This window comes from Coloeus monedula, assembly GCF_965178545.1.
Source record: "Coloeus monedula genome assembly, chromosome: 38".
NCBI lineage: Eukaryota > Metazoa > Chordata > Aves > Passeriformes > Corvidae > Coloeus > Coloeus monedula.
The window spans coordinates 974,858-1,002,270 of record NC_138818.1 but is presented as its reverse complement, the minus strand read 5'-3'; the positions used below and the strand labels follow the sequence as shown (position 1 = coordinate 1,002,270).

General features: G+C 49.3%; 1 long non-coding RNA gene across 1 annotated transcript; it reads left to right on the top strand.

The window, feature by feature from the left end:
* Positions 1 to 444: 444 nt before the first annotated feature.
* LOC309584253 lies at positions 445 to 14,691 on the top strand. Its single transcript, XR_014227215.1, has 4 exons — positions 445 to 555; positions 1,017 to 1,124; positions 1,482 to 2,053; positions 14,071 to 14,691. It is a non-coding gene; the product is annotated as an uncharacterized lncRNA (long non-coding RNA).
* Positions 14,692 to 27,413: the final 12,722 nt, after the last annotated feature.

The window sequence follows — 27,413 nt, the reverse complement described above, 5'->3', positions numbered from 1 at the left end:
TGCCCCAGAGCCCACACGGCCCCCACACACAGCCCGGCCGGCGGGGATCGCGTCGGGGCGGCCGAGCCCGGCCCCAAGCCACCGGCCCCGGCGCGAGTTCCCCCGCCCGCCGCGAGAGCGCAGGGCCGGGCGCCCTTGGCCGGCTTTCGGCTTTGGTTCCGCGAGGTGAGAGGAGGTAATTTTGTGTTTCTGTTGCGGGGTGGTTTATTTTTCGGCGCGGGAGGCGGAGGTGCGGGTATGGGGAGGGGTCTTAGAGGGGAGCGTGGTAGTTGGTTGTTTCCCTTTTGCACCAGCCCAGGCCGCTTTTCCTTCTGCATTTCTTTCCTTCCTTCTGTTTTCCCCTCGCTCCCCGCGCCGCCTCGCAGGGCCCGCGCGCGGCCCAGGCCGCCCCGCCCTCCCCGCTCAGGCTCGGCGGTGGCGCGGAGCAGCACGGGAAAGGCTTTTCCCGCCGCCGCCCGGGGTCCCAGGCGCGGCTGGCGGCGGCGGCGGCCGGGAGAGGAGGAGGCTGCGCGGGGGCAGCGGGCGCGTTGGGCGAGCAGGGGAAGCCGGGCACGGGTGAGGCTGGGCACGGGCTGCGGGTGGTGGCGGGGGGCTGCGCGGCGTCTCTTTGCGAAAAGATTTCTGGCTGGGTCGCTTGGAGTCTTTTGGTTTTACGGCGTTTTTCCCACGGTCCCCCGCTTCTTCTTCATCCCGCGGCGGGGGCGAGCAGGAGCGCAGCGGGGCGACGGAGCGATGCAGAAATGAAGGCGGGAGGCGGGGCAGGGGCACGGCGGGTTTAGAGACCCGGGCCCCGGGCTTAGAGAGCTCACGCTGCTGCCTGTCCGGGGGCGGGGCGGGAGGCAGGAACTCCGGCGGCTCCTAAAGACTCCCTCCTTCTCTCCCCGGGAGCAGCGCGGAGTGGTGAGGCGCAGGAGAGGGGTGGTGGCGGTGGTGGCGGTGACAGAGAGAGGAGGGAGATTAAAGAGCCTTGGGATGTCACCATGGAGTGCCTGTGACTGCTCCTGACCTGTCTTTAGCAGCCCAGAGTCTTCTAGGATGTGACCGTGGAGCGTCTGTCACTGTCAGGGCTCCTTAGAAGGCCCAGAGAGCCCTGCGATGTCACCATGGAAGCCGTGTGAGTGCAGGTGAGCTCAGGGCTCTTTAAAAACCTGGCTCCCTTTGGAATGTGAGGATGGAAGCCTTGGGAGGGCCTTTGACCTGACTGCTCTTCAGCAGTTTAGAGAAACCTGGCATGTCCCCATGGAGCCGTTGTCACTGCCGGTGACGTCAGAGCTCTTTAGCAGCCTAGAGACACGTGGGATGTCAGTACAAAGCTGCTGTCATTGCCTGTGACCTCAGTGTTCTTTAGGAGCACTGGGATGTCACAATGGAACACTTCTGGGTGTCTGTGAGGAAGAACCTTTTTAGCAGCCTGGAGACACCTGGGGGGATGTCCCTATGGAGTCCCTGTAACAGCGTGTGACCTCATGGCTCTTTTGCAGCCTTCGACACCCTCAGAATGTCACCGTAGAGCCGCTGTGAGTGCCTGTGACATTACAGCTTTTCAGCAGCATGGAGACACCTAGGATGTCACTGTGGAACCCCTGTGAGAGCCTGTGACATCACATCTGCTCAGCAGCCTGGAGACACCTGTTACGTTGCCATTGAGACCCTGTGACAGCGTGTGAAGTCAGTGCAGTTTGGCAGATGGGAGACTCCTGGGATGTCGCCATGGAACCCCTGGGATTGCCTGTGACCTCAGTGTTCTTTAGGAGCATAGAGACCACTGGGATGTCACCACAGAACCTCAGTGAGTGCCTGTGCCAAATGGGCTCCTGAGCACCTAGAGACTGTAGTGTTCTCACCATGCAGCCACTGTGACTGTCCGTGACCTCTCAAGTCTGTGGAAGATTTAAGAGCCCTGGCATGTCACCATGGAGGCCCTGTGACCTCACTTCTCTTTAGCAGCCCAGAGAGACTTGAGATGTCAGCGTGGGTGCCTGTCTGTGATCTCTCTACTTTTGAGCAGGCTGGAGACAACTCTGATGTCACCATGGGCTGGTGGTTCAGGGAGGTAAGGGTGGGGGGAGGAACATGTGCTAGGGCTCACTGGGACCTGCTCAGGCACTGAGTCAGCAGGGACCACAGCGGTACCCAGGCCTGGGAAACACTCCTGTCTCCCACTGGCCAAGTCTGGTCACAGGAAGCAGGTGTGCCCTCCACTGGGATGAGATGCCACATCTCCCCACTGGAACAGGGGACCAGGTGTACCCCGTGTCCCCAGCATGCCAAGTGTGGTCACGGAAGGCCAGGTCTCCCCACTGGGGTCTCAGACACGGTCTGACTGCTGCCGGCATGGGGAGCCTTCCCTCCTCTACCCAGGAGGCCAGGTGTGCTCACCAGAACAATCAGAGTAGTGGTATTTCACCGATGGCTGGGACACCAGTGAGCGGGTCACCCAACACTGCCAAGTGTGCACCACGCCTCCCACTTATTCCACACCTCTCATGTCTCGTCAGAGCGCCAGAGCAGAGTCAAGCTCAACAGGGTCTTCTTTCCGTGTTGCTTCTGCCAAGCCTGTTCCCTTGGCTGTGGTTTCTCTGGATAGTAAGTAGGGACAGTGGGAATCTCATTGATCCATTCATTCACATCACTAATTAGATGATGAGGCATTTGGCTATTTACTGAGCATTTATTTTCATATATGTTCCTTTTCTGGGTTAAGTATAAGTGGCCCATCCACCATGGTCCAAATCAGTAGAATTTTGTCTCAAAAGTGGGTGAAACACAATGCTACATCCTTGGAAGAATTGTGTCATTCCCACTGTCCTTATGTACCATCAGGATTTAACTTTTTTTTTTTAATTAGCATAAGCAATAACAACTCTATGCAACCGAGCCAGTCTTGCTTGCAAAGATATGAACAATATCAGCGGAGGTGAGGAGTGCTCTGGAGGCCAGGGCCCAGGCAGTCTTCTCCCGCCTTGTTTTGGAGAGACCCAGGGCCTCTAGGAGCTCATTTGTTCCATAGAACCACTTGTGCCACTCTCCAGCGGGAAAGCCCCCAAACTTGATATCTCCTGCATTGGTGAGTTCCTGAATGTGTTCATGAAGATGTTGATATTTTCTCACTTTTCCAGTTGCAGCTTCCTGTAAAGATGCTTCAGTGCGTTCACATTTGATTGTCACCTCCATCACCAATGCCTGTTTTTCTCTTACAAAGATCAGGTCTGGTTTGTACATTTTGCCGTTGTCATCCCTCACATGTGGCTCTTGTAACACTGTCCAATCCTCCTTTGTAGCTTTGTTGATCAACATGTCACAGATGTAGTTGTGTCTTTTAATCCTGCCATTTTGTGTTATTGCACAGTTTCTGATGATGTGGGAGCACGTTTCATTTTCAGCCTTGCAGTGCCTGCAGCTTTTGGCACACTGATCTTGTCTTCCTCTTGCCAGGAAGGAACTCTCTTGTGGTGTAGACAATTGGCTCTCAGCTGCAATGCTGTTATTACTTTTCTGTCAGGTATGCCTCTGTATCTAAAGATCCAGAAATTGCTGATGTTACCCTCCTCAAAGTTTGTAACACTAGGGCCCTGGGATACCAGCTGTTTCCCTTTAGTAAATTCCTGTTTCCTCCGGTTACATGGTCGCAGATACTGAGTTTTCGGAGTAGCTACTTCCCATTCTGATGTTGTGTCATCACCTGCACCATCCAGCAGTTCCGTCTTAGGTTTAGGCTCCCATATGGACAGGATCTTTTCTTTATCTCCTCCAGCTGTTATCCATAATTTCCTGTAGATTTGATCGGAGCATTCTTCTTTCAGGAACAATCTTAAGGCATCATCCGACAATTGGGCAAGTCGACGTAATCTTTGGGCCCGTATACTTGGATTGAGGCCCATCAGTTTGGTGATACCCAAACCTCCATCCTTCATGCTGGAGTACAGGACGGCATCATGTGTGCATGGTGTGAAGTGTAGCCATTCCTTGACAGTCGATTGAATTTGTAGGTCAGGGGATTCAAGGAGCCCTGCTTTGCATCCTTGTGGTCTGCCAAGTATATTAGTGTAGGGATGGTGTCTATTTGTTTGGAATGTCCATTTTCTGAACAGGTTTTAATGTGATGATAGGTATGGATGTTCTCATACATATTGCTCACCAGTCTGGTGACATGGGGGTCCGCTTCCCTGTGCTGCAGACCATGTAGAATGTGCTGGTGGCTCACGGTGTCAAAAGCCTTAGCAATGCCCATGAATACGACACCCAGCGGTCTGTATTCTCTTTTGGCAGATGGAATTATTGTTCGTAGGAGTTTCCAGTTTTCAGAGGATTCCGCTGCTCTTATAAAGCCACTTTGCCTTGGGTTGAGGGAGCATGCCTTAGTCAACCTTGCTCTCATTATTCTGGAGAACAGTCTTAACGAGATGGAATCGATTGTGATGGGTCTCCAGTTATCAGTGTCCTTTAAACAATCCGGTTTGGCTGACTTTGGTATTAACACAGTCCTGCATCCCCTCACCATGTCTGGGATTTTTATCTGATGTTAACCAAAGGTTGACTATCTCCATGGTCTGGGAGAACTTGGGGTACATCTCCTTGAGGTCCCTTAGGGTAATCCCATCTGGACCAGGAGCCGAATTTTTGCTAATTTCCTGCACATTCTTCTCAATTTCTTTAGCCATAATAAAGTCCCTGAAAGCGCTGTTGTCAGCTTTAATTTGGAAGTTCCCAAGGCTCTTGAACTTGCCAGGTGTTTCCCATCTGGCTTTAAATGCTGAATAAATTTCTTGGGGTGGCATGTCACAGGACAAACATTCAACATCATCCAGAGTAATCTTGGCTAATTTCCCCCTATCTAGATGGAACAGGCGCTGGAAGTGCAGGTAATTACCTCTCTTGATTGCTCCCTGACAGATCTTCTTGAGTTTCTTTCCTGGGTCTTCCTTTTGTTCTTATCTTGGGTTGATGTTCTTCTCTGGCTTATCATATGGAGGCATCCCGAAGCAGTCCTGCCCTGACTCATTGACCAGTGATGTCATCTCGTGGCCATGAAGTAACTGCTGGAATGCCTGTGGGAAGGTGTTGAGTTTCCCAGCTGAAAGCCATTCACCCAGAGTTCTCTGCTAATGGGCCTGCAGCTGCCCCTCCCTCTGCTGGTTGATGTTCCCCAGCTGTTCCTCCTCATTATCTGGGTGATGACTCATCCCAGGTTCTGTTCCCATGCCCACAGCTGGTTCCTGGGGCAGCAATCTCCTTTTGTCACTGATTTGCTTTGCTGTCTTGGATGGAATGTGTTTGGCTAAGAGTTTATTGATGTTCTTGTTTTGCCAAAACTGAGCCTCTAACCTTAGCAGCAGATGTTCTTCCTCCTTGGTTCAACACCTTTTGTGAGCTCCTCGGGCAGAGGTCTCATTCGGGTGGGAAGCAACAATCCTTTCCTGATTTCTGACAATCGGGTGTGCCAATCTTTTGTGTTGTCCCAGGCCAATTTCTGTTTTGAAGTCACGGCTGCAAACCTCACAGATCCACTGGCCTGCTGGAGCTGTTTCAGCTGTTGCCCTGCATTTAGGAAAACGACTAGCAGTAGTTACTGATAGTTACTGTTTTCCCTCCCTCATGTAGCACATTGAAACCGAATCCTCCTTTTCCTGTGGGCTCCTTTCAGGTGTTTAATTAAGCCCAACACATGGTCCACCCGGGTTCCACGCATGGACATGGTGGATTTTTGTCGGGAATCATCACTGTTGGAATGTCCTCCGGTGTCCGATTCACGCTGTTCCCTGGGACGGGTGGGGATTTTGCTGGCGTGTTGTTCTCTGGCTCGGGAGGTGATGTTTCTGATGTGCTTTCTGTCTTTTCCTCGCTGCTTTTTTCCCCATTGTTAAGTACAAACAACTTGCTGGTCTTCAGGAGACAGCTGTCTTCTCTCGCACTCAGATGAGGTGTAAGACGTTTGTACACCTCTGGCAGCCTGTTCAAACCCTCCCAACTTGTGGAAAAATGAACACATTCATTCGTTTCAGACACTCCCTAGTTACAAAACTCCAACACCACCAGTTCATTTTCATTTTCCACCAAATCTTGGGGGGCAGATGGTAAATTTGCAGACAACAGGTCTCCTTCAGTGTTAGACAAGGGGTCTAGTTTTAAATTGCTAGGCCCCAGTCTACCCAGTCAGAAGGGCTGGTCGGGGTGCTGGTCAATACCTGGAATAAGCGTATCGATGGCCCCATTTTACGGATCCGGAATTTTAGTTTGTAGCAAATTAAGGAGAGGAAGTATTAGATTGGTGGTGGACCCCCAACCACTTGCTGATCTTTGGCCAGCACAAACCCGTGGGCTAGGTTTTGGGTAAAAAGCTCCACAGCTCTTACCTTAAATTTGTTTCACTGATTTTGGGGCTATTGTTGGCTGATGATTCCAACAATAACTTGCTGGGGCAGAGGTCAGGTTCATTACCCTTCGCAGCGTTTTCAGTGGGACCACAAGGAGGTGCGACCTCTGTAGCGATGCCCAGTTTGTAACTACGCCCTCATACACAACGTCCTTTGCATTGGTAAGTTCTCATACCTCTTTCTCCAGGTGTTTGTACTTGTTCACTTGCTCAGGAGTGGCTTCTTCCGGCGATGTTTTGGCTGATTCCTACTGCACTGTCACATCCACGACAAATGCCTGGGCGACCTTTGCCAGTACCAGATTAGGTTTATATAACTCTTTGTTGTTATCGCTTATATGCGGTTCCTGAAACACTACCCCGTCCTTCTTCTTCGCCTCTTCAGACAGCACCTCGCCGATGTAACTGTGCCTCTTAATCCTAGCATCCTGTGTAACTGGGCAGTTGCCAATGATGTGGGTGCAAGTTTCATTGTCCGCCTTGCAGTGTCTGCTTGCCTTGAGGTATTGGTCCTGTCTACCCCTGGCTAAAAATTCTCTCGTGGGGTAGACATTCTCTCTCAGCTGTAATGCTGAAAGGGGCTTCCTGTGAGGTATGCGTCTATTATTTTGCAGCCAATTATTGCTAATTTTATCTCCTTCAAAATTTGTGATTCCGCAGTCCTGGGACAATAACTTAGTCCATTTATTGAATTCAATTTTTTTGCCAGTTGCATGGTTTAGGAAATTGGCTTTTTAAAGACGGTGCTTCCCACTCCAAAGTTATGTCTGCACTATATGAGCCAATTGGTTCAGTCACCGTTTTGGTCTCCCAAACTGACAAGTATCTTTTCTTTGTCTCCTCCATCTTGAGTCCACAGTTTCTTATACGCTTGTTCCATTTGATCTTACTCCAGGAACATCTTCGTGGTTTCTTACTAAACATATGTCAGGAAAATTAATCCACAAACACCAGAGGTTTATGTCCAAAAAGGAGATAGAGGAGTCCTGTTACTTTATTTGAATAAAGAGAGAGGTCATGGGCATTTCCCATGGGTCTCTCAGACTGATAGAGGATGCAGCCTCCTTTTTATCCTAATTTTCCAGCCACATTTCCCTCTCTCTTTCCCCATTGGCTGAGGTACTTGAGAGGTACAGACTTCCCGAATCACCTAATACAGACCCCATTCTAATGTATACCCCCCCTTTTCTTTTCCTTGTGTCTCTGTTCTTTTTCTCTAAATCCAGGGATTTAGCACAGCCTTGGGTGAGTAACAGTTTGTGTCAATCAGTGGAATTCCTATGGAATTTATGGTTCCTCCCACTGCTTCTTTCATCTCTCGGTATCTGGCTTTATCCACCAGCAGACCCACAGTTTGTTTGTAGAGATAAATCCCTCCCATTCCTTTCACATATATGATTATACGTTTCTTTTCTGGGTTAAGTATAGGTGGCCCATCCACCTGGTCCAGATCGTTAAATTTATCCCAAATACGGGCAGTGGGCGACACAGGACAATTGGCAGAATTGTATTGTTCTCATGTGTCCTACGCACTGTCCAGCAATGCCATTCAGCCGTATTTATGTTCCATGTTCCATCAACAGAAACGATTGAGCTTTGCTCGCAAACATATGAACGATGTCAGTGGAAGAGAGGAGCGCTGTGGATGCCAGGGCCCAGGCAGTCTTCTCTTGCCTCTTCTTAGAGAAACCTAGGGCCAGTAGCAACTCAGAGTTTTTCTCGTACCACTTTCCTTGCGCTCCTACAGGAAAGCCCATGAATTCAATGTCTGCTGCATTTTTAAGATCTTGAACTTGTCTGTGAAGTTGCTAATATTTCTTGACCTTCTCACTGGCAGCATCTTTCAAGGATGAGTTGGAGTGCTGGTATTTGACCATCATGTCCAGCACGAATGCCTCTCCTTTAAAAAAGATCAGATCTGGCTTGTATAACTCGTTGTTCTCATCTCTGATACGCTGCTCGTGGAATACAGTCCAATTCTTCTTTTTAGCCTCGCAGCTAAGCATCTCACAGATGGAATTGTGTCTTTTAATCCTGACCTCTTGAGGTATTGGACAATTCCCAATAATATGGGCTGGTGTTTCATTACCAGTGCCACAATGTCTACAGGTTTTCACACATTCATTTTGCCTACCCCTGGCCAGGAACCCTCAAATGGGGAAGGCATTGGCTCTCAGTTGTAGCGCAGTTATCAATTTTCTGTGAGGTATTCCTCTCTACCTTGCTATCCACCAATTACTGATATTACCATTTTCAAAGTTCTCAATACCGTGGCCTTGGAATAACAGTTGCTTCCACTTACTGTATTCATGTTTCTGTCAGTTACAAGGTCTTGGGCAGTGGTTCTTTGGAACGGCAACCTCCCGTTCAGATGCATCTTCACCCTCAGCAGGGATACCTTCTGGTAATGGAATAGGCTTCCAAATTGGTGGGATATTCTCTTTAGCTCTTTATGTCTATGCAATCTCCGTGCTTGTATACTTGGAAGAAGCGCCACCAACTTGAAGAAACCCAGACCACCATCTTTACAATCCGAGTACAAGATAGCATCACAGATGTTTGGTGCAAGATGAAGGTATTCCTTGACAAAAGATTGAATTAACAAGTCAGGGGATTCCAGGAGCCCAACTTTTACTTTGGTGTGGTGGGCAAGGTGTACCAATCTCTGGATACTAGTAAGTTTTCAGTATCTTGATTTTCTGAAGAGGCTTTAGTGGTGTGTCAGCAATCCGACAGAGCTAATTTCTGGTGTTTTGGATAAACCTGTATCTGCTATACCAGTCCAGGGATCAATCTGTAAACCAAGATATTTCTCAGAGTGGCCAAGGTCAATCATATTAAGGGGGATGCTATTTATCATCCATACTGGACAGTCATTGATGGTATAAGGAGAGTCTTTAGTTGGCTTGGTGTAAAAGCCATGACACTTCTCCCCCTGTGTCTTGAGACCAGTTAGATGGCAAAAGGTCTCTAGGATCTTGATGTTCGTACACATACCTTCCCAGGAGTCATTCAATAACACTAAATTATCAGCGAAGGCCATGGGGGTATCTTTGAAACTTCCTTGACAGTTGCCTTCACCAAGATTCTCCAATTTACATAATAGAGGGCCAAGCACCAGGTTGAATAATAAGGGTGACATTGGATCGCCCTGTTTGACACTTAAAAGGATTTGTCTTTTCCTTTTTGGTGTCGATGTCCGTAAAATTTTGCCAACAAGATGTTTAACGTGGGGGTCAACCCCTCTCTGCATCAGACTCATGATAATATGCTGATGATATACGGTGTCAAAAGCTTTCACAATGTCCACGAAAACAATCCCAAACTCTTTGTGCTCCTTTTTTGCATGTTTGACAGTAAGTTGTAACAACTTCAGATTCTCAGAACATCCTGCTGCATGTATAAATCCCCTTTGTCTGGGGTTTATGGGACATGCTTTGGTCAATCTTGCTGTTAAAGTCCTGGAGAATAACCTAAACACCATAGAAGCAATGGTGGTAGGCCTCCAGTTATTGATGTCATTAAGCCTATCCATATCGATAGACTTGGGGGTCAAGATTGACCAGCATTCATTCAGGGCAGCAGGAAGAGTTCTGGTTACGAGCCATAAATTGAAGATCTCCATCAATAGGGAATACCTGGGATGAATTTTGACAAGACGGCCCAACGTAATCCCGTGTGGCCCCGGAGCAGAGTTCCTCCTCATCTCTTTGATATTCTTTTCCACTTCTTTCTCAATAATCAGGGCTTTACAAGTGGTGTTATCTGCTTCCTTCTGTGAAGGGAAGGATTCAAGGCCCATGAATAATGGAGCCATAGCAGTCCCTCTATCAGCAATTTGGGAGATGGGGGATGTTCTCCTCTCCCCACATTAGGACCATTAGCCATCTATATCAGGTTGAACAGCTTTAGAGGGAACTTTTAGAAGACATCTTTTATCACATACCTGCTTGGCCATTTTAGATGGAATATGCTCTGCAGTTAAGTTATTGATGTTACCATCATACTTTATCAGTAATTGTCTCAGAAGAGCCTCTTCCTCCTCAGTCCATACCTTTTGGTGGGCTCCTCTAACCGATGTTTCCTTTGGATGGGGGGCAGCAATTCCTTCCAGGTTCCTTATAAGAGGATGCGCCAGCCTCTTGTGCTGTCCCAAGCCAATCTTGGTAGAGAAGGCCTTCTGGCATACTTCACAGATCCAGTCACCCTTTGGGACTACTTCCACATTTCCTTTGCACTGTGGGAAGTGGCAGGAGATACTGTGGTACGAACGCAACTGGGGGCTTGTCACCACAAGCCCCGGCGTGCCCTCGGGCAGAGGGGACGCAGCGTTGGCCTCCACAGCGTCCTCGCTGGACGGCTCAGTGGAATCGGCGTGAGATGGGTGCGTGCGCTGGCTCCTCCTCAGAGGAAACACGTCGGGCAGCCGATGATCAGGCTGGTGTTTGCCCGGAGGCAAAGAAGGTGGGAGGGGCTTCTGGTGTGAGTTCCAACAGGTTTATTTGCAGGAGGGACCAGGGACCAGCAAAAGCCCCGAGGAGACGCAGGCTAGTCCCCTTTATGGCGGGGTGGAGTAAGGCAGGGAAAGGGAAAACAACCAATGGGGTACAAGTAGAGGGGAGGATACAGTTTTTCAGAACAAATGGGGAAAACAGGGAGGCAGGAGTCATAACAGGGAACCAATTAATAACTAAAAAAGGGAGAACTTTCTGGAACAGGGGGAGGTAATTTAGGATTGGGAGCCACCCAGGGGGAGGTAACCTAGACCTCAGTGATCTCTTCTGGTGACTGACATTTGATGGTTTCAGCCCGAGAGCAGGCTGACCCACCCCAACATCTCCCCCTTCTTTATTACATTGAAATGAGGGGAAAGGCTTAAGGGATTTCAAAACCAAACACTTAAACATGGGAAGGGCTAATAAAATTAACAACTCCATAAGGAAACCCCATACAATGTCCTTGATAACTGAAGGGATCTGGCTACTGGAGCTCCCAGTGTACAGGAGGAGCTGCAGCAGCAGGTGGGACAGCAGCATGTAGGATGTCATCACGCAGTTATGGGAGATAACTTTAGGGACAGTGTAACGTAAATAAAATTAATACAAATACAATTAACTTAAATAACAATGGCTCCCTTGGACTCCCCCTCTTTCAGAACAAAGGGCCACTTAGGGGAGGGAAACACAATAGAGAAGGTGGGAAAGGGAATGTTTGTCTTTGCAGCCTGGGAGGAGAATTTCTTGTTTATTCAGGAGGTCTTGTTTCTCCTCCTTTTCCAGGCAGTTGCTACTGTGTTTTCAGGCTGCTTTGGTTTTGATGTCTTTGTTAAGAAAGGTTTGATCCACTTTCCAGGGATTTAGGTCATTTCCAGGTCATTTAGGTCCTTCTGGGGTTGAAACACACCTGTAGCCTCTACCCTGGGTGACTAGGGGGTATGGGCCACATATCTGTAAAGTGTCAGGGTCCTTTATTAGAACCTCAGGGCTCTCAGTCAGTTTATGTTTGGCAGAGTTTGTGAAGTGTCTCATGATGGGAGGATCAGGTTCCTCATAGGAACAGTTTAAAAAGTTCAAAGTGAACAACGCTTTGGACAGTCTTATGGTGGGGGCAGCGATCTCACTGCCACCCTTTTGTTGTTCAAGCAGTCTTTTTAGTGTCTGATCTTTCCTCTCCACGATGGCTTGGCCTGTGGGTGAGTGAGGGATGCCAGTGATGTGATTCACACCCCACTCCCTCATGAATCTGTTTAACTCTGCAGAGGTGTACGCAGGGCCATTGTCAGTTTTTAATTTATTTGGTGTCCCCAACACAGCGAAGGCCTGGACTAGGTGGTTGATGACATCTTTGGCCCTCTCTCCACGGTGGGCTGAGGCAAAGGTTGCACCAGAAAAAGTATCCACGGAAACGTGAATATATTTCCGGCAGCCAAATTGGGGGAAGTGGGTGACATCTGTTTGCCATACCTCACAACTGCCTAGGCCTCGGGGGTTAACCCCCTGACCTAGTGATGGAAGCTGATGTTTTTGGCAGTTGGGGCATGTCTCCACAATGGCTTTCGCCTGGTCTCTAGTGAGGTGGAACATCCGGACGAGAGCTGGAGCATTTTGATGGAACATTGCATGGCTCAGCTGGGCTTGCTGGAATCTCTAAGGCAGATTCGCTAGCTCAACGGGCATAGCTAGGGCATCTGCTCTCCTGTTCCCTTCGGCAATAAATCCTGGCAGGTCAGTGTGTGACCTCACATGCATTACGTAAAAGGGTTGCTTTCGGTGGGAGGCAATTTGGATTAGCTTTGAAAGCAATTTATAGATTTTTGGATTTGCCACCTCTCTGAGTGATGCTCTTTCTGCTCTGGACACCACTCCTGCTACATATGCGGAATCTGTTACCAAATTAAAAGGTTCGTTGAACCGCTCAAATGCTCTGACCACTGTGGCAAGCTCCGCAACCTACAGTGATCCTTCGACCACCTGCACATCAGACTCCCACTTCTGAGTGCAAGGATTCCTCCAAACGATGACAGACTTGTGAGATGCCCCAGAACCATCCATAAAGATCGTCAGGGCATTGAGGGGTTCACGACTCTGAATTTCTTTTGGAATTAATTTAAAGGCCGAATTGAACAATTTGTGTTTTGGGTTGTGAGCCGATATTTGTCCCGAATAACTATCAAAGGCAAATTGGAGATGATTGTTGTTTTGAAGGAGATGGTCCAGTGCATTGGTTGTTAGTGGCAGGTAAACATATGTGAAATCACACCCCACAAGGGTACGGAGGCAAGACCTAGCCTTTATCACCAACTGAGCCATGAGCTCCTGTGGCGTGGTAATACTTTTGGATGGCTGGTGCGAGAGGAAAACCCACTCAATAATCAGAAGGGGATCCCTCAGCACCTTGTCCCACTGGAAAACCAGCCCATGGAGGTATGGCATTTTCCCCAACACTATAAATTGAAAGGGCAGACCTGGGGCATAACGATGGGCTTGGCGAGATGACAGTGCCTCCTGGACTTTGATGAGGGAGTTTCTTGCCTCTTCTGTCAACTGCCTCGGGGATTTGAGATCCTCGTTCCCACAAAGCAGGTTGAACAGAGGGGCAAGGTCCTCAGTCGTCAGTCCCAGGAGCTGCCTCACCCAGTTGATGGATCTGCAGAATTGATGGAGTTCCTGCAGAGTCTTGGGGTTATCATTGATCTTTAATGGTTGGGGCACCACTGTCTGCTCCTCAATTTTGAGTCCTAGATATTTAAAAGGTGAGGTCTTCTGGACCTTTTTGGGATGGATTTCGAATCCATCAGCCTCTAAAGCCCTGATTACCTCCCCCAGAGTCCAGTCCAGGTACTGCTGCGTGGGCGCACACACCAAAACATCGTCCATGTAGTGTAGGATCACAGCTCTAACTGCCTTTTTCTGGACAGGGGACAGAGTGCGAGCGACATACCACTGGCAGATGGTGGGCGAGTTTTTCATGCCTTGCGGCAGAACTCACCAGTGGTAGCGCTGCATGGGAGCCTCTCGGTTGAGGGAAGGCACCGAGAAGGCAAACCAGGGTGCATCGTCTGGATGCAGGGGGATCTGGAAGAAGCAGTCCTTGATGTCTATGACTGCTAGCTTCCACTGCCTAGGGAGCATAGAGGGTGATGGCATTCCGGGCTGCAGGGGTCCCATGTCCTCAATGACATCGTTAATTTTCCGCAGGTCGTGAAGGAGTCTCCACTTGTCTGTCCCTGGCTTCCGGATCACAAAGACCGGGGAGTTCCAAGCGCTGTTGGAAGGCTCAATGTTCCCCTTCCCCAGCTGCTCCTCCACGAGTGCAGTGAGCGCTCTCAATTGGTGTCCTTTTAAAGGCCACTGATCCACCCAGACCCTTTTATTGGTGAGCCAATTCAATTTCTGGGTGGGGCGCTCCACAGTGACCCCTACTAAAAATCCCAGGGTTGAGATGGGATCTCAACCTAGGCTCCCCACTGAGACATGAGATCCCTGCCCCACAATGTAAACCCAGAGTCAGTAACAAATGGACGGACTGTTGTAATCCGCCCCTCTGGACCCTCAATCTGGACAAGCATCCTGCTTCTCTGGGCAGCCACAGATCCTCCCACACCCGTAACAATACCTTCCGCCAGTTGCAACCCCCAATGTGACGGCCAGTTGTTGGAGGCGATGACCATCACATCTGCCCCCGTGTCCATCATCCTTGCTAGGCTGATGTCCGAGCCATGGCATGAAATCTTGCCGCTTAGCATCGCCTTGTCCTCCCCTACCATCTCAGCCCAGAAGACAGATGGGTTGTAGTTATCTGGTGAACTTCTGGGCATGAGGATGGCCTGGGCAAGAACCTGGCCAGCTGCAAGAAAGAAAGGTGGGTGAATACATTGGATGTTAATTGTAAAGAGTCCTTGTGATCCTACTTGGACGATCTCTGGTGTTATTGAGATCTCTGGTGGTGTACGCATGGTGTCTCCTATAACAAACAAGCAGCAGTCTTTCAGTCCTTTGCAGCTCACGAGGACTCGTTGAGGTGTGATAGAGTCCATCGTGGTTGCAGTGGCTGCAGTCACAGTCTTTCTGGTTGCGGCTTCTTTATTTATGTGATCACACGGGGCTGCAGATCCGCGCTGGGTCCTCAGTTTCCTGGCCGTACCTCCATGGGAGTGGGCGATGCTACTTGCCCTGGGGAAACAGCTCGGGAACTTTGATTAATCGGGGCTGGAGCTCTACAGTTCCGGGCCACATGTCCTGGCTTGCCACATCTGTGACAAGTCCAGGTTCTGTTTGTCATCCTCTTGTCCTGAGGTGCCGTTGCCTCAGCAGCACCCGCAGCTCCTACCACATTCCCCCTCATTTTTAAATTTGGTTGGCCAATTGGAACTAAGGTTGTGCAGTGCCAAATCATCTGCTTTAATGTTGGTGGAGGATCAAGTGGAAGGGTCATAATCACTCTCTTACAAGGTTCATTTGCATTAGTTTTTGCTATTTGAGTGATTATGCTTTCTCTAATTCTTGTATCTTCCACTTGCTTCTCCACCACTAATTTTAATTTGTCAATTAAGTCAATAAATGGTTCATTTGGGAGTTGCTGAATTTCAGTAAAATTTAGTAGAGGCGCCGATTTAGGGGGCATCATTAAAAATGCTTGCTCCACTGCATGTTTTACAGCATTTAAGACCGGCTCTGGGGTGTTTCGGGCCTGGTCTTGTGGCTTGGCAAGCAACCCCTCACCGGTAAGGTGGTCCATGGAAACCCCTGCGTTATTAGGGTCTTGCAACAGGATTGGGAGGACCTCTCTTAGTTGCTTTCTCCACCCATCATCCCACAACTCAAATTCGGCTGGAGAAAGCAAGCAGGAAAAAATGCTTTGGAGGTCTGCTGGGACCAACACTGTATTAGTGAGGGTGGCCCGCAGGAGATTCCGGAAATATGGACTCTCCCTCCCAAACTCCTTCTGGGCTTTACAAAGTTCTTTGAGCCCAGCAGGGTCCAAGGGTTTCCAGATGGGGTTGCCGCCAGCTCGGTTATAAGTAACCGGAGCGGCGAAGGGACCGGAGGAGGCTCCTGGTTCCGGGTTCAAGATGGCGTCGGTTCCGGTTTCCACAGCGTGGGAACCGGCAGACGAGGCGCGGGAACCAGAAGGCTCCTCCCAGTAGGTGGGGGCTGAGGACAAAGAGGAGTGGCCACGGGAAGGGCGGGGACTCCCGATGCAGGGGGCGGGACCCGACGCAAAGGAGGAGCTCACAGTCCTCATGTTTGGAGGGGGCGGGGCCAGGACAGGGCGAGGAGGAGGGGCGGCAAGAGGATTTTGGGGGAGTGCAGGAACAGCAGGGAAAGGGGACAAACCGGTGGACGAAGAAAAGCCTTCGCCATCATTTTCAGGGCAATAAAACTGGGAACTGCTTTTTGGGAGAACAACCGGGGAAGAGGGCATAGGAGAGAGGGTTTGGGTAGAAGCCGAAACAGCCTGGCCAGAGCTACTTTGGCAGGGCGGCTGAGAGGATTGAGGAGAGTCAGGGAGACGGTGGCAGCCCTGTGCCTCTGGGCATTTTACAGCTCCCGGTCTTTTCAACGAAGGGGTAGTGGGATGAGGAACGCGAGGGGGGGAAAGAGGGACTTGGGAAGAACTGGGGAGAATTTGGGGCTTTTCTTTTATTTTCTGATTAGCTTCGTGTTTATCTGTCAAAGCCCAGACCATGTAGAGAAACCTCTCTCCGGAGGGATCTCCCCTTTGGTTTAATTCTAATATTTTGTCCCCCACAAATTGCCAAAACGTGGCTGACTTCAAATTAGCAGGGGACATCTGGGGAAAATAAAAGAACAGCCACTTCACAAACCTTTTCAAAAACCCCTTTGATAACTTTAACCCACAATTCTTCAGGGACTCCCCAACCTGGAGATAAACCTCCCGCTGAGGCTGGGAAAGCTTAGCTCCCATCTTAAACCTCAGCCTCAACTTCACCCACCACCGGCAAAAAGGAGAAATTAAAAATAATTTCCCAGGGGCCAGGAATCACAAGAATACTCACAAGAAGACACAGGCATCCGGTCCTGGAAACAAAAAGGCACGGTGGGATCCTCTGGGACAGGCTGCTCTCCTGGCAGGAGTTGGCAGCCTCCTCTCGGAGTGCGGCTTTTAAAACAGAGCGCGCTGCCGCGAGAGGCATCGGCAGCTCCTAATCACTGACACTCGCAGCCTCCTGGCAGCGAGGACGATGCAGGAACGCACGTGTGTGTCGTCCCTTTTCGGTGCGCCAACCTAACGCCACTGGGGGTTTGTCACCACAAGCCCCGGCGTGCCCTCGGGCAGAGGGGACGCAGCGTTGGCCTCCACAGCGTCCTCGCTGGACGGCTCAGTGGAATCGGCGTGAGATGGGTGCGTGCGCTGGCTCCTCCTCAGAGGAAACACGTCGGGCAGCCGATGATCAGGCTGGTGTTTGCCCGGAGGCAAAGAAGGCGGGAGGGGCTTCTGGTGTGAGTTCCAACAGGTTTATTTGCAGGAGGGACCAGGGACCAGCAAACGCCCTGAGGAGACGCGGGCTAGTCCCCTTTATGGCGGGGTGGAGTAAGGCAGGGAAAGGGAAAACAACCAATGGGGTACAAGCAGAGGGGAGGATACAGTTTTTCAGAACAAATGGGGAAAACATGGAGGCAGGAGTCATAACAGGGAACCAATTAATAACTAAAAAAGGGAGAACTTTCTGGAACAGGGGGAGGTAATTTAGGATTGGGAGCCACCCAGGGGGAGGTAACCTAGACCTCAGTGATCTCTTCTGGTGACTGACATTTGATGGTTTCAGCCCGAGAGCAGGCTGACCCACCCCAACATGGTACTTTGGATTTCCTTACCACATTTGAGACACTTAAAGATGATCTTTCTTTTCCTGTGGGTTCTCTTTAGATGGTCAATCAGCCCCAGCATCCAATTGAATCGGGTATCACAGGATGGACAGGATGGATTTTTGTCAGGAACAGATACCACGTGTGTATCGATCGGTATCGTGCCTGAGCTTGTCCCAGGGAGAGCTGCAGATGTTTCAGGCTCATCCTTGTCTCTGTGATCTTTAAGCACGCACTCAGTTTCTCCATCCCGGGTGGACCTATTTGGTAAGGCTTCATATGCCTCAGGGTACTTGGCAAACCTCTCCCAAATTCCCCAATGACTGTCATAGTCAATCGTGGAATTAACAAACTCCAAACATACTAAATTGAGGTTCTCAGCTGCCAGTGTGGAGGGTAAAGGTATCAGTTAAAGGTAACAATATCAGCTGTACTGACCCTCAGATCTAAGGGGTCAGTCAGAGTGGCCGTTGATACGTAGAGCAATCTCATTGATTGTACCATTGTTCCAAAACCAGTCAAAGATAGATGTCAGTCCAAGTGAGGGTAGTCAAAGTTGACAGCGGGCCCTCTCCCACACTGCCGTGTCCAACACAAGTCCATGGACTAGGCTCTGGGCATCAGCAATAAGAGCTGTTACCAAACAATTTTGTTTCAGCTAAGATGTGAAGCTATGGGGGGTGAGTCCAAGCAATAGGGAGGGGTACACCCTCTCTCACACTGGGGCAGAAGCCAACTTTAGATACCACTAAGGGTATCCGGCGGGACCACAAGAAGGTGCGGCTTCCACAGCTGAGCCCAGTTAGTAACTGCTCCCATTTATTGAGCATATCACAATACACACTTTCCTGGCTTTAATGAAGGTAGCCTGTCCACCTTGGTCAAAATCAGTAAATTTTGGCCCAAGATTGAGGTGGTAAATGGATGACGTCATGGTACACACCTTGCAGCATGCAGCAAAACGAGTTTCCCAATCAGGGTTTGAAGTCTTAATCGGTCACAGATCGGGGCATAGCCATGCACTACCAGGGACGTGGCCCTGTACGGCATGATGCGCATGCCCTTTCCAACGGTCTGGGGTATAGCTGTATGCATGGATGGGCTCTGGTACAAGACCATGTCTCCAGCACTCGGTGCCACTGGGTTGCAATCAGTGCAGAGCATCCAGGTGGCAGAATACGGCAACCGGTCCAGTCTTGCCCCCATGTAGTTGGAACAAGTGGCGTACACACCCAGGTTCTGATGGATTAGAGTGATGGCCTTGCGCGTGCAGTTGCTTGATTGATGTGATTCCCTCAAAACACAGAGGTCAACCAAGCTGGCCCTGGCTAGGCGATTGTCATATCCTGCTCTAAAGTGGGGGATTCCAAGAGTCATGGCAGCGCTACCCCTTGAGCAGCTGCCCGACTTTATCCAGATCACCACCCCCTGGGCAAAGGGTCAGCAGCTCATGTCATGACTCGTATGAGTTGTGTGACACCGAATCATGAGGCTACTATTTGGGTGGTGAGTCCAAACAGTAGGGAGGGGTAGCCGCTACACCCTCGCTCACACTGGGGCAGAAGTCGACTTAGTTACCCTTGCAGGCATCCAGCGGGACCACAGGGAGATGTGACTTCTGCAGCTGAGCCCAGTTAGTAACTAAGCTCTCTTTCTTCCTTGTTCTCTTTTGCATCCAATTAGCTGTCATTCTGGATGCTTGCTGACCATGGGACCTTTGCAACTTTGGATCCCTGGTCGCCTTTGTAATCTGGCAGAGCCTTACTCAGGCCACCAAAACAGTTCTCAAAAGCATCATTCACCACCCCTTGTGGATCTTGCCCATCCAAAATCTTCTCAAAGGCGCTCTGGCACTTAGCAAATCTACATGCTATGACCCTTTCCTGGTGACATCACAATAGTGGAGCTTCAGCTGTCCCTCTCTCGGCAATTCAGTGACCTGGGGGAGCTCTTTTCTCTCAACATTAGACTCGCTTTTGATTTCAGATTGAACCACATTGGAGGGACCTTTCATGAGAAGGTGTCTCTTGTCATTTATCTGCTTTGCCGTCTTAGATGGAATATGCTCCGCAATCAACTTACTGATGTTTCTGTTACCGGCATACTTCATCACCAACTGAGACAGAGGAGCCTCTTCCTCCTCAGTCTATACCTTTTTATGGGCTGCTCTCACAGATGACTATAGGATGGGAGGAAGCAATCCTTTCCAAGTTTCTCACAAGAGGATGCATCAACCTCTTGTGCTGGCCCAGGCCAGTCTTGGTAGAGAACCCCTTCTGGCATACCTCACAGAGCCAGTCACCCATCGGAACCCCACACACATTCCCCTTGCACCGTGGGACATGACAGGCAATACTGTGGTATTTAAGATTTCATTTACCACATTTAGAGCACTTAAAAAAGATCTTTTTCAGCCCATGGGTCCTCTTTAGATGTTCAATCAGCCTCAGTATTTGATTATATTGGGTAAAACAGCGTGGACAAGCTGGATTTTTGTCTGGGACGGACACCACAGGAGTTCCAACTGGTGTCCCACCTCACTGATCCCAGAGAGAGCCTCAGGTGTTTTGGGCTCCTCAATATCTCCTCAATCATGCCCAAACTGATGCATCATCCCAAGCAGGCCGAGGTGGCAAGGCCTCATATGGCTCTGGGAACTCAGCCAATCCCTCCGAGACACTAACCAGATGGATTCCAATCTCAGAGTAAATAGAGGAGTTTAAAAACTCCAGACACACCAGATTGAGCCCAACATCTCCCAACGCAGGGGATAAAGATGGAATGACATTGGCTGATGTGACCCTAAGATCTAAAGGGTCACTTTGAGTAGCTGTTCAAATGTACCACAAAGCCATTGATTGCACCATTGTCCAAATCAAACAAACAGTAATGACGGTATAAGTGAGGGCAGTCGAAGTCAGCAGCTGGCCCTCACCCAAACTCCTAACTGTGTCCAACTTAAGCCCATGGACAAGGCTCTGGGCGACAGTTAAACAAGTGTGCCAAGCAATTTGTTTCTGCAGGCTTGGGAAACTACCGCTGGGTGGCGAGTCCAAGCGATGGCGAGGGGTAGCAATTATACCCTCTCTCACACTGGGGTGGAAGCCGACTTCATTACCACAAAGGGTATCCAGCGGGGCCTTGAGAAGGCGCGGCTTCCGCAGCTAAGCCCAGTTAGTAACTGTGCCCTCATTTATTGAGCATACACGTACGTACATGCACCTGTTCTGTGTTAAGTGAAGGTGGCCCATCCGCCTAAGTTGCAATCAGTAAGTTTTGACGGGGTTATCAGACACGCCACACAGCGTGTGGCAAACGAGATTCCCATAATTGGTTTGGAGACTCAATCCTTGTCAAGATTAGGGCATGCCTTGCTCTACCAGTGACGTGGCCCTGTATGGCATGAATGCACCTTGGCCCTGTCGCACAGTTGCTTGAGTGACATATGTCTCCCTCACAACATAGAGGTCACACAAGCTGGCCCTGATAGGCGAACGGCAAAAGCAGGCTCCAAGGTGGAGGGTCCCATAAGTCATGGCAGCACTACCCTCCAAGCAACTGCCCGACCCTACCTAACCTACCACCCTGAGGGTGAAGGGCTCACAGCTCATGTCTTATGTACCACCAGCAAGAGTGTCATGAGTCACATGAGTTTGTTTCACCCCTTTGGAAACGGTATACCGAGTGGGTGGTGAAGCCACAGGGTAGGGCGAGAGCATTCTATGCTCCCACACTGGGGCAGAGGTTGACTCAGTTACCCTACACAGGGCATCCGGTGGGACCGGGAGGAGGTACAACCTCTGCAGCTGAGCCCATTTAGCAACACACGTCCCGAGTCATAGAGACATCTAAATTATATGTTTCTATTCCAGGTTAAGTAAAGGTGACCCATCCACCTGGTCCAATTTGAATTTGATGCCCAAATATGGGCCAGACATGGTATGATGGATGAACTCCTCCCACCCAAAACCAATTCCACTGTCCAGCTCTTACCACACAGGGAAGGGGCCTTCATTTATTTAAAGGTACACACAGTCGGGCTTTACTAGTAAATATATGTACTATGTCAACAGAAGAGAAGAGCGCTCTGGATGCTAGGGCTCGGGCAATCCTCCCCTGCCTCGTTTTAGGGAGTCCCAGGGCCTGTAGCAATTCAGAGTTCTTCTCATACCATTTTCCCCGCGCTCCTGAGGGAAAACCTACAAACTCAATGACTGTTGCATTTGTAAGATCACAAATTTGTGGGAGAAGGTATAGGAGAAAGTTTCACGAAGGATGTCTGGACTTCAGGCGTCTCTCTTGAAAGCTGTTTATTGCATAGGCGAAGTTACAGCATTTCAGGGAGTGAGTATCCAGAGCCAGCCCTACAGCTGCCAGCTCCAGCTGTAGGCATACCTGAAGCCGCTTTCTGTTCAAGTTACAAAGCATTATATGCTTTTCTTTGCAGAGTATCTTAACACATAACAACCAATAAGCACCATACACAGTACCTTTACATTTGCCTGTAGCCTATCATAACTACTACCAGCACCATTTTATAGTCATTATTATCCAATCACAAGAGAAAGTAAGTTACAATTCAAGCTTATAGTGGAAAATTCTCAGACCTTTCTTCTTCCTGCATCGACATTTCTTGTTTGCCTGCCATCTCTCTCTTTTTGGTAAAGACATGTTTTCTATTTACTTATGCTCTTCTCGAGACTTATTTACTTGGTGAAAAACATGTCTTTGTTTGTAGTCACATCCCTTTGTCCTACTCCTAAAAATCTCCTTCCAACTCATCTCCAACCTTTGCCTTCTCAGTTACTCATCGATCACTGTTTCAGCAAAACATCTTTTACTCTATACCAAAACTTGCTTCCATTTCTATCTCATCCCCAGTTTCTACATTCACAGATCTTTCTGCCAAGTCTACATACCTGTGAAACTTTCTTACCAAACTTTCATCCTCCCCAACAAGAAGGTGCTGATATTTTTTGGCCTTCTCAGCAGCAGCCTCTTTCGAAGACGAATTACTATGCTCATATCTCACTGTCACGTCCACTACAAATGCCTTTGCTTCTGTAACAAAGATCAAATCTGGCTTTTGTAATTCATTCTGATCATCCTTCAAGTGTGGTTCCTAAAACACTGTCCAATCCTCCCTGTTAGCCTCACAGCTAAGGGTTTCACAGATGGAATTGTGTCTTTTAATCCTGGCATCTTGAGTAATTGGACAGTTCCCGATGGCATAGGCGGTTGTTTCATAATCAGCGCCACAGTGTCTGCAAGATCTAACGCAAACATCATGCCTACCCTTTGCCAGGAATTCATGTGTAGCTCTTAATTGCATCACAGTTACAAGTTTTCTATGAGGAATACTGTGGTAATGCACCGGACAGCCGTTACTGGTGTTCTCATTCTCAAAGTTCTCCATACCATGGCCCTTGGCAGCCAGATGTTTCCATTTATTAAATTCAACTTTCTGCCAATCACAGGGTCTTGGAAAGCAGGTTCTGGAACGGGGAGCCTCCCACTCTGACAAGACTTCACCTCCTTCTACAACAAATTCCGTCTCAGGGATAGGCTCCCAAATTGGTGGGATGGACTCCTTTACCCCACCAGCTCTCAACCATAATTTCTCAAATACCAGTTCTAGATGTTGTTCCTTCAAGAATGCAACCAGAGCACCATCCAAAGATTGAGCCAGCCTACGCAATTTCCGTGCTTGTATACTTGGTATAAGCACTGCCAATTTAATGAGTCCTAGCCCTCCACCCTTAAACCTCGAGGAAAAGACGGCATCACATTTACTTGATGGGAGGTGAAGCCACTCCTTGACCATCCTCCTAATGAACAGGTCAAGGGATTCGAGGAGCCCAGCTCTTGCCTCGGTATAGGCAGCCAGATATATCAGTCTAGGAATGGTAAGTCCTGAGTATATCAACTTTCTGAAGAGTTTTGAGTGGTGTGTCTCCAATCCGATGGAGCCATTCCTCTAGTTTCCCAGGCAAGCCTGGATTGGCAGAATTGGTCCAGGGGTCAATCTGGGTGCCTAGATATTTCTCTGAGCTCCCAGGGTCGATCATGTTCAGGGCAGACCCACTAATCCACCGGGCAGGACAATCATTGATGGTATATGAGTCTTTTGTCAGCTTGATGTAAAAGCTGTGGCATTCCTCCCCTTGTGTCCAGAGACCAGTAAAGGTGCAAAAGGTCTCCAGAACCTTGATGTTATGACACATACTTTCCCAGGAGTCACTCAGCAGCACCAAATCATCAGCAAAGGCCGTGGCCGTAAGTTTAAACCCACCATGATGGAACCCCTTGCCTTCTGCTTTAGGTTTACACAGAAGAGGGTCAAGTGCCTGGGTGAATAACAAAGGTGACATGGGCTTGCCCTGCTTGACACCGGAGCAGATGTTAATTGGGTCTGTTTTCCCATTCTTAGTGACAATGTACGTCGTGATGTTTCTGTACATCTCACTAACCAGGTGGACCACATGGGAATCAGCCCCCCTCTTAACTAAACCAGTGATGATATGCTGGTGACAAACAGTGTCAAAGGCCTTGACTATATCCACAAACACAACCCTCAGATCTTGATGCTCCTGTTTAGCACTTTTAACCAGAAGCTGTAACAGCTTCAGGTTCTCAGAACAACCAGAAGCACTAATAAAACCCCGTTGTCTGGGCTTAATGGGGCATGCTCGGGCCAGTCTTGCCATAGCGATCCTGGAAAATAACCTGAACACCACAGAAGCAAAATGGAGATAGGTCTCCAGTTATGGATATCAACAAGTCTCTCCTCCTCGGAAGACTTGGGTATCAAAACTGTCTGGCAGTCCCATAGTGCATCCGGTATAGTTCTGGTAACGAGCCAGAGGTTGAAAATCTCTGTCAACTGGGAAAACTTAGGGTCTCTTTTAATAAGATGACCCAGAGTAATCCCGTCTGGCCTAGGAGCGGAGGTTTTACACATCTCACTCAAGTTCTTACCAATCTCTTTCTCAGTGATCAAGTCCTGAAACATGGTGTTATCTGCTTCCCTGTATACAAGGAAGTTTTCAAGACCATTAAAACAAACCAGTGTTTCCCATCTCTTTAAATGCGCTGTGGACAATGCCCAATGGTATTTGGCATTGCAGGGCTTCCGTGTTATCCAGAATAACCCGTGCCAGCCTCCCTTTATGAACCTGGAACAGTTTCTGATATCTTAGATATTTCCCACCCTTCAAAGCTCTTTTCTGCATTCCCTTAGTTGTTGTTTTGGATGCTTTCTGGCCATGAGGTCTTCACAACTTGGACGCTTTATGGCTAAGCCTATTCAGGCTATCCCAAGACTTCTCATACACCTCATTCACCACCACCTGTGGATCTTGCCCACACAATACTTTCTCAAAGGCCTCCTGGCACATGGTGAATTTGCCGGCTGATAGCCTCAGCTTGATGGCATCATGATAGTGGAGCATCAAGCGTCCTTTGCCCTTCAGCAGACTTGGGAGGTTCTTCTCTCCCTATTTCTCTGCCTTCTATAGATCAAACTTTCTTTGAGGGACCTTTTTCCAGCAGGCGTCTCTTATCACTAATCTGCTTGGGCGTCTTTGATGGTATATGCTCCGCTATCAGCTGATTCTGGATGTTCCTGCTACCAGCATACTTCACCACCAACTGACTCAGAAGAGCCTCCTCCTCTTCGGTCCATACTCTCTTATGCGCAACCTGTTAAGATGACTCTTTAGAATGGGAGGCTACAATCCATTCCACATTTTGCACAAGAGGATGTTGCAGTCTCTTGTGCTGGCCCAGTCCTATCTTGGTAGCAAAACCACAGGAACAAACCTCACAGACCCAACTGCCTGTGGGAACCACACACGCATCACCCTTGCACCAAGGGACATGACAGGCAATATTGTGGTATTTAAGATTTTGCTTACCACATTTAGTGCATCTAAACCAGATCTTTTTCTGCCCATGGGCCTTTTTCAGATGGTTGACCAGCCCTAGCATCCTAGTAAACTGGGTCAAATAGCATGGACATGATGGATTTTTGTCCGGAACGGACATAGCAGGAGTTCCTGTTAGTGTCACGACCTCGCTGGTCCTGGGAGGAGCCTCAGGTGTTAATAGCTCCTCAGGTTCTCTTGCTTCACACCCAATTTCTTCTTCCTGATCCGGCCCAGAGGGCAAGAACTCATATGGTTCAGGAAGTACAGCCAAGCACTCCGCAGTGTTACCCCAATGGATACCAACTTTATAAACTAATCTGGAGTTTACAAACTCCAAAGACACAAGATCAAAACTTTCCTCACATAACACTACAGAAGGTGATGGAACTCTGGCATCTCTGACCCACTGATCTAAAGGACCAGTTTGAGTGGCCGTTGACACGTACTGCAATGCCACAGATTGTACCATTGTCAGACCGAAAGCTGGCGTTTGGTCAAAGTCAAATGAGGGTTGTCAAAGTCGGCAGTTGGAACTCTCGACCAAGCTGCCAACTGTGTCCAACTAAAGCCTGTGGACAAGGCTTTGGGCTACAGCGAATGGCTGTGCCAACTATTTCTGCAATTTGTGAAACTACCACTGGGTGGCAATTCCAGCAATAGTGAGGGGAGCTACTACCCCCTCACTCACACTGGGGCAGAGGTCGACTTAGTTGCCCTTTCCAGTGGGCATCCAGCAGGACCACGAGGAGTTACGACCTCTGCAGCTATGCCCAGTTAGCAACTATGCCCTCTTAAGAGAGTCATAGTTACTCCCGCCAGTCCTAGTTATTTTATGAGCATACACACGCGTATATGCACCTTTTCCGGGTTAAGTAAAGGTGCCCCGTCCACCTAAGTAGCAATCGATATTTAGTCAATTAAATGGTATATTGACGCGGCTATGAATACACACCTCGCGGTGTTTGACGAGCAGGATTTTCATCATCTGGCTTGTCAACAGACTCGGGCACAACCAAGGCTACCAGTGACATGGCCCTGTACGACATGAATGCTGTGTTCCCATGAAAGTCCGATCCGTATTGGGATCCAAGCCCTGTGCCCGATGGGGTCTGGTACCCCGCCACGTCTCCACCGCTCAACGCCACTGGGTTGTGAGCAGCACAGAGCCCTCTGGTGGCAGGACGCAACGACAGGCCCAGGCTTGCCCCCATGATGGAAGACACATACCACCGAGGGATGCCTGCCCTGTCTCACAGTTACTTGACTGACACATGTTTTCCCCTCAAAAACATAGAGGACAGCCAAGCAGGCTCTGGCTAGCCAAGGAGTACCTCGTGCAAAAGTCCAAGTTAGATGGAAGGTCCCAAGAGTCATGGCAGCACTACCTTCCAAGTGCCACCAGACTTTACCCACCAGACTTTATACCACCCCGTGGGTAAGGGGCTCGACGGCTCATATATCCAGGCTCACTGGCAAGCGGTCTGGGGTTGCATGAGAATTGCCACCACAAGCTTTTGTCACCGGATAGGTACTACTGAGTGGAGGGTGAAGCCACTCGATAGGGCGGGAGGGTCAATGTTCTCCCGTTTACTGGGGCAGAGGCCGATTCGGTTACCCTGGGTGGGGCATCTGGCGGGACCAACGAGGAGGTACGCCTTCTGGAGCTAAGCCCTGTTTGCAACTTAATCGTCTCAGAAAAATGCCCACATACGTTAACAACACACAAATCCGATCTGTAAAATTCTAAGTTCACCAGAGCTAGTTCATTTTTGGCTGAATTAG